Source organism: Macrobrachium nipponense, chromosome 34 (assembly GCF_015104395.2).
Source record: "Macrobrachium nipponense isolate FS-2020 chromosome 34, ASM1510439v2, whole genome shotgun sequence".
NCBI lineage: Eukaryota > Metazoa > Arthropoda > Malacostraca > Decapoda > Palaemonidae > Macrobrachium > Macrobrachium nipponense.
The window spans coordinates 5,168,179-5,182,366 of NC_061095.1; the positions used below are offsets into that span (position 1 = coordinate 5,168,179).

At 44.5% G+C, this 14,188-nt stretch overlaps 2 protein-coding genes across 2 annotated transcripts in view; one reads left to right on the plus strand and one right to left on the minus strand.

The window, feature by feature from the left end:
* LOC135207859 (uncharacterized) overlaps nucleotides 1–14,188 on the plus strand; it is a 56,709-nt gene that overhangs the window by 9,161 nt on the left and 33,360 nt on the right. The window lies entirely within an intron of this gene.
* The window catches only part of LOC135207729 (glutamate receptor ionotropic, delta-2-like), a 35,826-nt gene continuing 24,001 nt past the window's right edge, over nucleotides 2,364–14,188 (minus strand). The window contains exon 12 of the mRNA XM_064239556.1: nucleotides 2,364–2,558. The gene's annotated coding sequence lies outside the window, so the exon portion shown is untranslated. The remainder of the gene's footprint in view (nucleotides 2,559–14,188) is intronic.

A 14,188-nucleotide genomic window follows, 5' to 3' on the forward strand; every position in this document is an offset into this window, starting at 1 on the left:
GAAACGTCCTTCTTCCTACGTGATCTAACTGCTAGAGAGTCTGCTAGCGCCGTGATCTGAGCTTGAAGTCCCGCGAGTACTCTCGTAGGAGAATCTTCTTGTTCTTCCTCGGAAGCAGGCGCCGAGCGCGGCAGCGCCGAGAAGAAGAACGATCACAGGATTTCTTGGGTTTCTTCGCCTCCTCCACCGACGATTCTTCCGGGAAAACCTCCGGACTAGAAGCCAAAGGACTGCAGGGAGCCTTCCAAGCCCTCTTCAACGGGCGCGACGCATCCGGGAAAAGAGTTCCAACCTCTCTTCGGAGAGGGAGACGACGAAGAGGAGAAGCATTGGCGTAGGAGCTCCTTCTTGTAGCGATCCGAGGCAGCCTGGGAGCGTTACTTCAGGATCTTGCCGAGGGGACGCCTGACCGTGGGGGCTCTTTCCCTAGCCCTCCGTCGGCTTTCGACTTTCCTACTCCACTGGAACTGGGAGTCTGGAAGAGGTCTAGGCCTAGAGGCACTAAGGAGACCGGTCAGAACGCACCCTCACAACACTGGGGACACTGCACTGATCACTAACACTCTCCTTACCTTCCAACTGAAGAATCTTCTGATCCATAGAACGATTCTTGGCTTTCAGAGCTGCCGCCTCCGAAGGCGAATCTTCGGCTTCGGTGCGGGAGCTGGGGCCTGCAACTTGGAAGGGAAAAGGTTCTAATTCTATCGTTAGTACTATTAGGATCCACATCCAACTCACTCATTCTAGATCTGCTAGAACTTCTTGAGGAAGCCTTACGCACTCTATCACGTTCCCAACTTCCTAACATAAGAAGAGAGAGCCTTATATTCTTCTTCATTCAATCCCTTACATTCACTACAAGGGTTAGCAAAAGCACATTCATTCCCCCTGCATTTCATGCAAACCGTGTGGGGGTCTACCGAAGCTTTCGGCAACCTCACCTTACATCCTTCATTCATTCACGCAAACGCCCTAAACAAAACCGAAGTTTTAACTACCGCATTCTAGATCAGACATCGTTAAGAAAATCAAACTCAAAATCAAACCGTCCACAATCAGCGTATGCCAAGCCAAACAAAGCGAATACGTCACCAAAAGAAGTCCAAAACAAATTAACTCCAGGCAAGCGAGAATCGTAAAAACTATCGAGAGGAACCGACAACAGTTGTTATCGTTCCGCGCTACAGAGAAAAATCTGACAAGCTTACGGGAGTGGTTCGTACATCCGCCACCAGCGGCGGGTAAGGTAGACCACCTGACCTACCTGTCGCGTGTGCCGCGAGATTTGAAATTCTGTCGGGAACGTCGGAGACTATAGCTAAGTATATATCTGTCAGGGAAGTTCATGTACAAAACGAGCTTTTAACACCTTCCACTTTCCCTGATCCCAGTCCCTGCATTCAACACAAGCCAAATTAATCATGAATACTTGTCCCCTACAATTGATACAAATGGTATGAAAATCATAAGAGGCCTCCATAAGTCTAGTCTTGAAACCTTTGCTGCAAAAGCGAATACTAGATGCACTAGAGCCAGACATCGTCATGACAAATTGTCTTAATCAGTGGAACTGAAGTCCAGTCATTAACCAGCAGAAACTAATTGGGCTCTTCAGTTGTGTTTACCTATTCTTCCCTGAAAGTGGGTGGGGCTAGTCACCTACACTGAAACAATAGAAGTGTTACTGCGAATTTCAAAACTTAAGCTGCCGTGCACGTTGAAACATTAGCTATGTAATTACTTGGTAAGTTACATATGGAATTATATTTTATTTATCAGGGAATGTCATACAGATTATTAATATTATTATAGAGTGGATTAATATGACCACTAAGACACCTTTCCAGTTTTCTCACAGGGCTTGCCCTAAGGATTTGTTCTTCAACAACAGGTGAAAAATTAAATAAAAGTAAACTTACCAAAGTTAGACAACAAAGTAATAGGAAAAACAAGGGGGTTGGGGAGCAATGGGAAATACTAGGTGCCAGATGAAAGCTAGGTACTCATACACTGTATATAGTGGCTGCAAGTTAAACTCCCAAGAATGATATTATTTATAGCTCATCAGGCCCAAAAGTCTTTCAGCACCCAGGTTCATTGAAATGCTGCAGTCATACCTTCACTCTGAATACTCAATATTAAATATATTTCTATCTTTGGCTCAATTATCTGTTAGTATGTAACCTTTGGTGTGATGCAGCAGCAGTAGCATGGTATTATCAAAGTTTAGTTAACATTTGAGGGTCAAAATCAAAATCATCATCAGTGTTTCCAATGTCATGTGACATTAAGAGCATCTGTGGAATTTCACCACTCATGTCTTCCCTGCATTTCATTATGTACAAATCTTCACTCACCTCCAGCCTTCTCCCTCATAGTTCTCATCTAAGTATGTCTGGGTCATCCAACTTTTCTGGTGCCGTTGGAGTTCAGCTGATGCTATAACATACTGTTCTACAAGAGGTGATCCAAAGGATAAAATTCAAGCCAACTCCAATTTTCCCTCATCATCTCATTTACACTGGTTGGTAACTGTCAGTTCCACCCCAGATTACAAACTGACAAGAGTTTTATCAATCAGATATTTTATAAAAAAAAAAAAAAAAAGCTAATACTACTGTCATGTCCATAACTTATAAGCCCAAGTATCACCTTTTATTTGACAATGCTGCAGGAGTATGAATCGTGAGTAGTAAGTTTCCAGGCAATATGAAGCTTTAAAAATAATGATGCAAGTTTAATTTTTGATATCTGGAATACTAAGGCTGACACCTGACATACTTTGAGAATTTTACACTAGACTGCACAGCTGCCATTAAAATAGAGACATCAGAAGAAGTAAGTAACTGTGCATGAACATTTATAGTTCTGAAAACACTCATATTCAAAATTAAACCTATGCCAAAGCCTTGAATCTAAGCTGCCCTCAGAAATTTTGGGGCAACACAAAACATAAACAAGAAGTAGAGAATAAAGGTTAGTTCCACCCAGGATTTCCATATGACATAGTGTATAATGACATAACCTTTACTACAATTAAATTGAATAAAACTTCATCACAATGTCTATTACAACATCCTATACCAAATATCTCACTACCCTTAAGCGTATAAAGTGCACAAATCCTACTGACCATCATATATAGCCTAAGTTTGAACCTCAGAACTTATCAAAAACTATTTGTACCCTACAATGGTATTTAGTATTAGGTAAAATGATATTGTTAAGATACAATAAAGTTTTGTACATACTTACCTGGCAGATATATACTTAGCTATAGACTCCGTCGTCCCCGACAGAAATTCGAATTTCGCGGCACACGCTGCAGGTAGGTCAGGTGATCTACCGCCCCTGCCGCTGGGTGGCAGGAATAGGAACGATTACCGTTCTAGAACCAGATTTTCTCTTCCACCTGTCTCCTGAGGGGAGGTTGGGTGGGCCATCAATCGTATATATCTGCCAGGTAAGTATGTACAAAACTTTATTGTATCTTAACAATATCATTTTTTTGTAACCATGGTAGCTTACCCAGGCGGAAGATATATACTTAGCTGATTGACACCTTGGTGGTGGGAAAGAGACAACCTATTTACTGAATAGACAGGTAAACAACATACGTTGTAGGTAATAAATAATAACAAAACCTTGGATTAATACTTGATTCAGGCGGAAGCCTCCACGGCTAAATGCCTAGGCAATCTTGCTTCGCGCCTCAAGAAGCCTCAGAGAGGATTGTGTGGGACCTATTGGCTAAGAGTTCTTATTGGGGTCTGTCGATGGGGTCTTTATCCAGTTACCGACGAAGAAGGCCTCTTACCATGACCAATATGCCTATGCCCTAGTGGCATAATTAAGGTAGCACAACACCGATTCCCGAGCACCTGGAGTCCTAACACGAGGGTTAGTGCTTAAAATGTTGGAAAAGAGTTATTTCTACAAAATCCTTTCCAAACAAAAAACCCAAAAGAAAAAAAAACACGAACGTTAAATTAAAAAAATTTAACTCACTAGTTAATGGAAGCACATAGTATCCTGCTGAGTCCCTATCAACCCCAGCAATGTATCCGCAGGACACGTATCAACAAGAGAGAAGGATCCCTCGAGAAGGTTTATCTTGACATCCTTCGGATAATGGGAAGCCAACACAGAGTTGCATCTTCACCCGTTTATGGGACCAGCTAATATGGTCCTTTTATGACATATTGTTAGGGGAAAGAACAAAGAATTTCGGTAAAAGCTCGCACTTCATGCGCTTTTAATTCTCAGAGCTGTTTGAAAGGAATTCATCCAATTGCACTTTATCAAGTGCTTAGGAGATCACAATGTCTCAAAGAAGGCCAGGGCGTTCTTTTGATATAGATCTCCTTCTGGGTGGGGGAAAGCCTGGAGCCTGGCTAGCGCTTGGCAGGGAGCCTAGCGCCTGTCTAGCGCCTCGCGCCTGGCTGGAGGCCTTGCGCCTGAATGGCCGCCTAGAGGCCTGGCTGGAGCCTCGCGCCTAGATGGCGCCTCGCCCTGGGCCTGGGCTGGGGCCTGATTAGGCTCCTCCTTCCTGGCTAGCGCCTCGCGCCTGGCTGGGAGCCTTGCGTTTCTAGGCTGGTCGCCTTGCGCTGGAAGGCAGCCTGGAGCCATGGCAGAAGAACTTCATGATTTAACTGTCTATGAGTATGCATGCCTTCCCAAGAGCTTTCAAGCGAGGTAGGGGAGGGACCTATGACTGACGAAACCCTTCGTGGATCATGTCAATGGGGTAGCCCTACCCGTTACACGACAGAGCCTTCTCGGATCGGTGCCAATGGGGGCTGACCCACTTACATGGCAGAGCCTTACCTGTATCATATCAATGGGGACTAGCCTCTTTACATGACAGAAGCTTAGTTTTAGGGTTTCTCTTTACTGGAAGGAGCCTTGCGGTCTAGGATGGTATCCTCAATCCTGGACTGGAGCCTAGCCGATTAGGAGCAAGTATGGCCTGGCAACCCATGGATGGCCCGCCCGGCTGAGGGCTCCTAGAGCCTGGCTGGCTCCTAGAAGCCTGGCTGGCTCCTAGAGCCTGGATGGGCTCTTAGAGCCTGCCTGGCTCCATAGGAGCCTTGCCTGGCTCCTAGAGGAGCCTGAGGCTGGCTTGCCTAGGAGCTCTGGCTGTGGCTCCCTAGAGACCTGGCTGGCATTCTAGAGGCCTTGGTCTGGCTCCTAGAAGCCTGGCGTTGGGCTCGCCTAGAGCCTGGCTGGCTCCTAGAAGCCTGGCTGGCTCCTAGAGCCTGGCTGGAGCCTAGAGGTGCCTGGCTGGCTCCTAGAGCCTGGCTGGACTCCTAGAGCCTGGCTGGCTCCTAGAGCCTGGCTGGCCTCCTAGAGCCTAGGCTGGCGCCATCGCGCCTGGCTTTGGCTCCTCCACACTTGCTTGGAGCTTCGAGCTTGGAAGAGTCTCTAGGTATGTCTGACGATGTCCCACACGGACACTCTTATATCTTGTCCGATTTGTTCGCACTCTGGCGGGCATTTGCGCCAGGTTGGAGGCCCGCTCCTCTTTTCAGATTCCCGACCATGGACAGGAGTTCCTTGGAACTGTCCGCCTCTGGCATTTTTTCCCGCCTGTATTGGCATTTGGCGCGTGGCTGGCGCTACATTGTCCGAGAGTTCCTGTAAACAACCACATAGTTTATCAGGAGACTTGGCGAGAAGGGTGGAAGAAATTCTCTCCCTTTGAGCTGTTTTGGCCCTGGGCCAAGGGGAGGTGATGTTTTTTAGTCAGCTACAACCACCCCGTAGACGAACGGATTATCTAACCACAGCACGAGAGAGAAGAGTCTTCCTCCGAGGAGGATCCTTCGTGAACACTTCTTTTGCTAACGAGATTGCTCTTCTTTAAAACATGTTGATTGAGGTTCGCTCGTTGCAGAATTCCCTTATATCCTTGCCCCGAATGGAAGGGAAGGTAGTCTGGAAGTCGAAGGACGGACTGAGCTGAAAGTTGGGCGGGCACCAACCTGATTTCTAGCTCTTATTGTATCCCTTCTGAATACCTTCTGGGAAGCATTTTGAGCCCTCATCGCACCCCGAAGACTCTGTAGGCAAAACGTTTTAAACCATTCTCTTCTTCTGTGAGATGAAAATGTAAGTACCCCTGCCTGGGCAAACTAAACGTTCTCTCTGAAAGCGTTGCGTCAGGAATAAAGAGGGATTTATTTCTTTTGCCAGACATACTATGGCTGGCAAGAACCCATTGCCGAGGGTCTCCCATTGAATCTGTTATGCGAGATTCCAATGCACAAAAAATTGCACTTGGTCTTCTTGGCCTTTAGGTTTCTTTTTAACAGACAAACAAAGAATTCCTTCAATAAACCTTCCTCAAAGAAGTCAGGATGAGAAGCAGTAGTTTCACCATTTTGTCGGAAACACGGAAATCTGTGGCCACACACCAACCAAAAAAAAAAAAAAAAAAAAAAAAAAATCCCATTCGAAGTACATGGAGAATCCTACTCTTGTCGTATTGGGGGTATCGTATAAGATCCCGGAAGATCTTAATCCTCTGTATTTCTCTAATTCCCTTGTTAGAGACAGAGTTATGGGCCTTTAACTGGCGGTTTCTTGTTGATAGAACAAATATATACACAAGGTGATTCTTCCCTCTGAAAGTGAAGAAAAACCTCGCTATGTGGGTTCACAGATGGTATCGGAAGAGGACAGTTTTCCTCATTCCCTAACACGATCTGCAGCAATTCTATGTCTTTAGCCCATGACCTATTGTCATTTACCTTGAAAAAAACCTATCATTCCATGTCCCACTTACTGGTCAGTTCTGCACGTTGGACAAGACTCAGAAGTGGAGAGGTTTTTATAGGGTCTTATTTATAACTAGATTGCTGATAGAACTATCCAAGATACTCTTGGAAAAGCCTTACGAAAAAAAATGCTGTGAGAACGAACGTGACTTCTAGTGAATCCAACCTCTCTTAGAAGGCCAAAATGAGGCCATACATACCTCTTACTTCCTTTGACGCCAGTCCCAATTATTCATTAATATCTTTGGTTAAGAATTTATAACTTAGGGGAAAAAAGGCTAAAGTTTCATTTCCCCTTCTTTTAAATTTAAAGATGTCTTTATAGCTACCTCTCTTGGTTCGAGGCCACCAAAAAGAAAATCAGTCATTAAAGGAACGCCTGTTCGTTCTTATACCTTACAAAGAGATCCTATGAAGAAGACTTTCCGCAGGTTCTCACAAACTCTTTTTCAATAAACTGGTTAGACATACGTTAACAGTTTATTATCTTCGATCGAGAAAGGATTCTTCACGGTACATTGCAAAATCTTGCCAATCGAACCTCTTAAGGATTCGTTACTTTCCGTTCCGGTACACTGTTCCCAAATCAGGTTCTTTCTTTTGTTTAACGCGAACCGGGGCGAAAAAAGAGATTCTCGATGATGCTCTTTGCCGATAATGAAGAGGTCGTGGAATTGGCCTAAGTGGATTAAAATAAATCATTTCATCAATTCCTTGTAAAGCGGACCCCCTTTTCGATTAAATTTTTTTGGTAAACGAAATCAGGAAAACGAATCTTGCCGTTACCGAGCCTGCTGTCCGAAGAGGCTTACTGGAACTGCTTAAGGTTAATAACTCGCTAAAAACGAGGGAAAAAATATCTTGGATGTGCTTCTGGCCACAATTGTTTGCGGCCAGGCTGGCGCTTCCTTCTAGTTCTTTGTTTTTAGGGTTATGTGCCATAAACATCTATGCCTTTATGGTACCCGAAACATCCTTCACATGTTAATTTCCGTTCTTAGTGGGAAAAAACTTTAGATTACGTAGTATAGTCCATTCATGGGAAACAACTATGTTCTGCCACTCAAGGAGAATGGTTTCCCCATCCGACCACCACCCAATTCTCTTGAGCAATATCCGAATTTTAAATTAAAAAGGTTGTTGTGCGTTTCGTCGAAAGGATGAGAGAATTTATATATAGCCGGCAGCTGCCGCCGTATTAAGAATCCTTTATAATACTGTTTTTTTTCACATTGTAGGTAAACAGGCATTAATCTAGGAAACCTTTGTAAGGATACTATGGAATTCTGCAGTTAACCTAGGTACGTGCATAAGGACATTGACCAATACCGTAGTCTTAAAGTGAATTCTCTACTACATTCATCTTCTCACTAAGCATGTACTCTAATAAGCCATGCTTTCGTAAGCATGAGAGCATTATACAATATAGAGTTTCGCTGCGTTAGAATCCTTTTAAAAATGTTACCTACGGTAAACAGCATTGAAATGTAATATCTTTCTTATTGAAAGCTTCTTAGCAAAAGGCAGACAATATTTTATTTATGTTTGCTTAACTATCCCCTCAATCCGAGGCTAAAAACCACGATTGTAGGGGAGAGACACGGTTATTCATTCCATCCCGCAGGAGAGAGACATGTTACCGCCCACTCATGACCGACACCTACATGATACTGCGTTGGTGTCTAAGCGATAGCAGTCTCGTTAGCCGACTGGCCTTACTCTTCCAGAGTTGCCAGCTACTCCATTTAATAAAGGAATCTTATAACATTATTATCGAACTTCAGGAAGTTCTTATAATGCATATCTAAGCGAAACAAGACTTCGATAAATCTAGAAGCTAAGTAGGTGTTGTCTTAAACAATCCCTTTAAGCGTAGTCCTTCCTAGGAAATTCCTGGAAGGATACTGGTAATTGAGTTGCTCAGCAAAGAAGTAACTACGGTATGTGCTTATGATTTGCCGTATCGTATTCTCATACAGCAGATACTCTACTACCTTCTTTCCCTGCCGAGGCAGATAGAGAAAGGATATTCTGGCGCCTGGATTCCTTGCACCTAGCGCCTGGAATGTTCCGCGCGCCTGGAATGTTTCCGCACGCTAGAAAGGAGACTCGCTCCTGGAACGTTCCGCTTGCGTGGAAGGTCCCGTGCGCCTGACAGTTCCGAGCGCCTACTAGACCCCTTTTAGAAAGAGCCTCTTGCCCGGAAACGTTCAATGGAAGGATCGTTCTGATTGCCACTCTACTGTAAGGCTCCTTGCTCTAGCCGTCTGTTTTTCTGGCGCAATTTGCGCCAGGCTGGCGCTTCGTCTCTTTGAAGGCGCCTTGCGCCAAGAAAAATTTTCTAGAACGCGGCTCGCGTTTGGTTGTAGGAACGCGGCTCGCGCTAGTCTGTTAGCTGGAACGCGCCTCGCTGCTGGCTATAGGAACGTACCTCACGCTAGCTTGCTGGAACGCGGCTTCCTGCAGCGGCTGGCTCTTGCTCAGTGTTCTCTTAGTTTTCAGAGAACGCGCTAGATCACTCCAAACATACATTCTTCGTCTTTTCTCGGATGTAAGATGAAGAGACGCACTTTTTTAAGGATGCCTTATCAATGGCTATCCTTGGCAGTCTGGGACGTTCTACAGAACCTGCCGAGGGGACGCCTGACCGGTGGGGGTTCTCCCTAACCTTCCTGCGGCTGTCGACTTTCCTCCTCCACTGGGTCTGGGAGTTTGGAAGAGGTCTAGGCCTGGAAGCGCTACGGAGCCGATCAGACGCACCCTCCACTGCACTGGGAACACTATATTCACTTCTTACCTTTTTAGAGCTCGCCTTTTGAGCTCCATCCATTTATCTTCAAATTTGCACATATGAATTTGTAGATTCTGTGGAGTAAGAAGGTGATGAGGATGCAACAACTACTAGAATTGTCAATACTCTAACTGCTCGTTAGTACGAGAGCTCTTAAAGCTTCTAAAGGAAGCGTATCTAGTTATATGCTTTCTGACTTCCTAAGTAGGAGTTAGATCTTATATTTCCTTCATCAAGTTCTAACACTTATACACGTATTAGTGAAAAAAAAAATCAATATTTCCCTTATTGCAAAATATAAGTGTCTACCGGAAAAATTCGGTAGTTTCACGTAATATATTCTTCGAAATTTCGAAGCCAAATTCATTAAAAAGTTAATAAAAGCGTATGCCAAACCAAAGACCCAGTACTTCCCTGCAAAAGACAGCCCAGAAAGGTCGATGGCGATGAAAAAAACGAAAATCAAGTCAGGAGGTAGCAACAACGTATGTTGACACTACCGCGACAGAGAAAATCTGGGTTCTAGAACGGTAATCGTTCCTATTCCTGCACCCAGCGGTAGATCACCTGACCTACCTGCAGCGTGTGCCGCGAAATTCGAATTTCTGTCGGGGACGACGGAGTCTATAGCTAAGTATATATCTGCTGGGTAAGCTCCATGTACAAAAACCCAAAACCTATATTACATAGTGTATAGCCTATTCCTAATTTTCTTTTACTAGTCCTAGTTATGTCAGCATAGCCCATCTTACTACAATTATACTAACATAAATTTGCTACCTTAGGATATGCTAGTAATTATTATAAGGCTTGCAAGCAATTATGGTTAAAATTCCTTGAACCAAAGCTGTACTAAAAGAAACAATGAATACATTTGGAAGTACAACTTAGCTTTACACTAGGTTCATGCTACAAGGATGTTCAGAATATGCCTACATTTAGGTTAATATGTTATTTTCATGATAAAATAAATTTTTGAACATACTCACCTGGTAGTTATATATATAGCTTACGTCCCTGACGTCACGGCAGAATTTCAAAACTCGCGGCAATCGCCGATTGGGTAGTCAGGTGCACCACCTGTGCGCCCTCTACCAGGTACGTAGCACCATACCAACTATTCCTCAGATCTTCCATGCCCATAGTTTCTAGAGGGGAGGAGGGTGGGAATTTAATTATATATAACTACCAGGTGAGTATGTTCAAAAATTTATTTTATCATGAAAATAACATTTTCAAACATCTAACTCACCTGGTAGTTATATATATAGCTGATTAACACCTTTGGTGGAGGGTCAGAAACAGCTATCATCGTTGGAATTGACATAAGTGTTAATAAAAACAAACTTACGGGTTCGTACCTGTTAAGGAAGCTGACTTTAATGATATCCTGTCTCATTGTGTCTGCTTTCCTTATGAGGTCCAGCGATCCACCCAGGGGGCTGAAGACCTCTTGGAGACTGTCAACCGGTCAAACCTCTATGTGACTAGACTCCCTACAATACTCTTGTTCCGGGCACTACTAAGGAACAAGTTGATCACCTGACTAAAGATCAATGATTTGTGGAAGACTGCATCCAGTCTCCACAAACAACCATAACTTTTCAATAGTTCCAAGAGAAAGAAAAAGAGTATTGGATTATGGTTTTAAGGGGTAGACCCTTTTCCCACTACTGAAAGAGCTGCTACACGGACCCAGTGTGTAGCAGTCTTCATACAAAGTTTGCACTTGCGTAAGATAGTGCGACGCAAAAAACTGACTTGCTCCTCCAGAATGTTGCGTCCAGGATATTCTGAAGAGATCTATTTTGTTTAAATGCTACCGAGGTTGCTACAGCTCTAACCTCGTGAGTCTTAACTTTAAGTAGCTTCATATCTGCTTCAGTACATGCTGAATGCGCTTCCCTAATTAATTGCCTTATAAAAAAGGATAGCGCATTCTTCGACATTTGCAGAGAGGGTTTCTTGACCGAACACCAAAGCCCTTCTGAAGTGCCACGTATTTGTCTCGTTCTCTCCAAGTAATGCCTCAGAGACCTTACCGGACAAAGAACTCTCTCTACTTCCTCACCCGTGAGATCCGAGAGGTTCGGAATTTCGAATGACTTGGGCCAGGGTTGAGAGGGGCGTTCGTTTTTGGCTAGGAATCCCAACTGTAGCGAGCAGATGGCTTTGCCCTGTCTGAAACCTACTAGTTTTTGCTGAAGGCATGGATTTCGCTGACGGCCTTTCTTTTGCTGTTGCCTAGGCTAATCAGGAACAGAGTTTTCATGGTGAGGTCCTTAAGGGATGTTTCCTGTAAGGGTTCGAACCTGTCACTCATGAGAAACTTGAGGACTACATCCAAATTCCAAGATGTTGAGGATTGTATTCTTTCCTTAGTTGTCTCGAAGGATCTAAGATCTTGTAGATCCTTATTATCAGATAGATTAAGGTTTCTATGCCTGAAGACAGCTGCTAGCATGCTCCTATAACCCTTGATAGTAGAAGCAGAAAAGTTACGTCTCTTCTTGAGGTATAGCAGAAAATCTGCTATGAGTCACAGAGGTACTGGAAGAGGAAATAGAGTGTCCCTGCACCATCCTCTAAAAGTCTCCCACTTCGATTGGTATACCTTAATGGTTGAAGACCTCCTTGCTCTTGCAATTGCACTCGCTGCCTCCCTCGAAAATCCTCTAGCTCTTGTGAGTTTTTTCGATAGTCTGAAGGCAGTTAGCTGAAGAGCTTGGAGGTTTTGGTGATACCTTTCCAAGTGGGGCTGTTTGAGTAGATCTACTCTTAACGGAAGGCTTCTTGGGGTGTCCACCATCCATTCCAGTACCTCTGTGAACCATTCTCTTGTCGGCCAGAAAGGGTTGGCACTAGAGTCATCCTGGTTCCTTCGTGAGCCACAAACTTTTTGTAACACTCTGTGTACCACTTTGAATGGGGAAAGGCGTACACGTCTAGATGTGTCCAATTCAGAAGGAACGCATCTATGTGGATTGCTTCGGGGTCTGGGACTGGAGGAAACATAAGTCTCCATCCGTCTTGTCCTGCGCTGTTGCAAAGAGATCTATGCAAGGGCGCCCCCAGATTCGCCATAGACTCTTGCAAACTTCCTGATGGAGAGTCCATTCTGTTGTCAGACTTGATGTTTTCTGCTCAGGTATGGTCTGCTCTCACATTCTTTTCTCCCTGAATGAAGCGTGTTACCAGAATCACGTTTTTTCCTTTTGTCCAGAGGAGCAGTTCTCTTGCTGCTCTGTACAGAGAGACTGAGTGAGTCCCGCCTTGTTTGCTGATGTAGGCCAATGCCGTTGTGTTGTCGGAGTTGACCTGTACCACCTTGTTCCGGACTACGCTCTCTAATTCCTTGAGAGCTAGGAAAACTGCAGTCAATTCTTTCAGATTGATGTGGAACTTTACTTGCTCCTTGTTCCAGAAGCCCGAGACTTCTAACTTCCCCAGTGGTTGCTCCCCCAGCCCGAGTCCGAGGCGTCGGAAAACAACACTAGGTCTGGGTTCCTCTGCTCTAGGGAGAGGCCTTCCTGGAGCTTGACGGGATCGTTCCACCACTGTAGATAGTGTTTCATGTCGTTCGAAACAGGAATACACATTGACTCTAGTGTCTTCTTCTTGTCCCAATGCTGATTTAGATGAAACTGCAGAGGGCGTAGGTTCAGTCTTCCCAAGGAGACAAACTGTTCTAGCGAGGAAAAGGTCCCCAGCATTGACTACATCCACTCCCTCGCAGAGCATCTGTTTCTTTAGGAAGTTTCTTATTTTCTCTAAAGCTTGTTCCGTTCTCAATGTGGACGGAAACGCCCGAAAAACCTGACTCTGAATCCTCATCCCCAAGTACAAAGATTTCCTGGGATGGGATCAGTTGGGATTTCTGGTGGTTTATCAGAAGGCCTAGGTCTTCTGATAATCGAATTGTTTTCTGAAGATTCTCCAGACAGTTGGCGTAGGAATGGGCTCTGAGGAGCCAATCGTCCAGATACAATGAGGCTCTGATGCGTTTCTTGTGTAGCATTGCTGCTACGTTGCTCATAAGTTTGTGAAAATTTGAGGTGCGGTATTTAGACCGAAACAAAGAGCTCGGAATTGAAATGTTTCTGTCTTGTAAACAAATCTTAGGTACTTTCTGGAGTTTGGGTGGATCGGGACGTGAAAATAAGCATCCTGGAGATCCAACGAAACCATCCAGTCGTCTCGTCTGACTGCAGCAAGAACTGATTTCGTTGTCTCCATAGTGAATTTTGTTTTCTTCACGAAAAAATTCAGGGAACTCACGTCCAAAATCGGTCTCCATCCGCCCGAGTTCTTGGGGACCAGGAATAATCGATTGTAAAACCCCGGAGATTCCAGGTTCTGAACTCTTTCTATTGCTTCCTTCTGAATTAGCATAGAAACCTCTTGTTGTATCGCTAGAGTCTTGGACTCTCCTCTGTACTTGGCTGACAGATCGATCAGTCTTTCTGCTAAGGGGGGTTTTTTCCAGAAAGGGATCTTGTATCCTTCTTTGAGAGCTGAATAGACCAAGGATCTGCTCCCTTTTTCTCCCATGTTTGCCAGAAATTTTTGAGTCTGGCTCCTACCACTGTCTGAAGAAGAACTTTGTCAGACTTTATTA